The sequence below is a fragment of the Meleagris gallopavo genome, chromosome Z (assembly GCF_000146605.3).
Source record: "Meleagris gallopavo isolate NT-WF06-2002-E0010 breed Aviagen turkey brand Nicholas breeding stock chromosome Z, Turkey_5.1, whole genome shotgun sequence".
Taxonomy (NCBI): Eukaryota; Metazoa; Chordata; class Aves; order Galliformes; family Phasianidae; genus Meleagris; species Meleagris gallopavo.
This window is the reverse complement of record NC_015041.2, coordinates 66,597,462-66,598,720: the sequence shown is the minus strand read 5'-3', so window position 1 is coordinate 66,598,720 and position 1,259 is coordinate 66,597,462.

Here is a 1,259-nt window from a genome sequence, read left to right as displayed (position 1 = left end):
CCCCCATCCACCCAGCATGTGACAGCATCATAGAAGGCCACCAGGTTGGTCGAGTACGACCTCCCCTTGGTGAACCATGCTGACTACTCCTGATAACCTCCTTTTCTCCCAGTTGTCTGGAGATGGTATCCAGCACAAGCTGTTCCATCACCTTTCCAGGGACGGAGGTGAGGCTGACAGGCCTATAATTACCCGGATCTTCCTTCTTGCCCTTTTTGAAGACTGGAGTGACATTGGCTAACCTCCAGTCTTCAGGGACCTCCCCTGTTGTCAATTCCTTGAAGAGATGTAAGTTCACAGTTCTGAAGATCAGGGTCTTGACTCTGCTCTTTACAAGGCCATTATTCCTCGAGATCACTGACTCAACCCATGCATAATCTCTTCAGCCCAGACTGCCTCTAACCTTAAACTCTTTAATGATCTTTGTGCTAGTCTGCATCAGGTCCACTAACACTTCTCTGGTTGGTTTGTCAAATACTTGGAACAGAAAGTCATCCTCGAGGAATCTCCTGGATAGTCTGGAGCTCACAGTATTTTTTTTTTTTTCTCAGCAGCTATTCAGGTGATTGAAATTCACCATCAGGAAGAGAGTCTGCAAGTACCATGTTTCTCGTAACTGATTTCTAAGACATTATCCACAGGTGGATCCACTTTAATCAAGTGGCCTGCAGTAGACTCCAACCGCCATACTAATAATTAGTCCAGTTCCTAATTTTTATCCACAAGCTCTCAAACTGATTGTGGCTGTTTTCTGGAGGCAGCTCTTTGCAGTCTATCCACTTCTTAACATAATGTCAGTTGTGTCAGTCTTCAGTCAGCTTTCAGTGGAGCATATTCCACTACTGCCTTTTGTTAGCAGGACTAAAGGGCAGGAATAGTAAGGTTTGAGGACACTGCTCAGTGGAAGTATTCCACTGCATTCTGCTTCATACTTTGTACAGCTTGCAGGAGAGTTCACTTACTACATTCACGTATTTTTCATATTTGAAGATGAAAAAATCAACTGTGATAACAGTCTGAGTCTTCTAGTAAGAACTGCTAAGCAATTTTTGACCGCTCCATAAGTTAGTGAACGATTTTTTATATTCCTGAAAAAGGCTTCACTACATTAGATCTGTCAAACAGCTTTGCCTGTTTGAGATTTCCAGGCCAGTTTTGCATATGGCAAAGATTAAAATACTTCAAGCAAAATATGCTTACAGTTATTTTAACCTCAACAATGTCAGCTGATACAAAATGAGTGCTTGCTATCAGCTCAA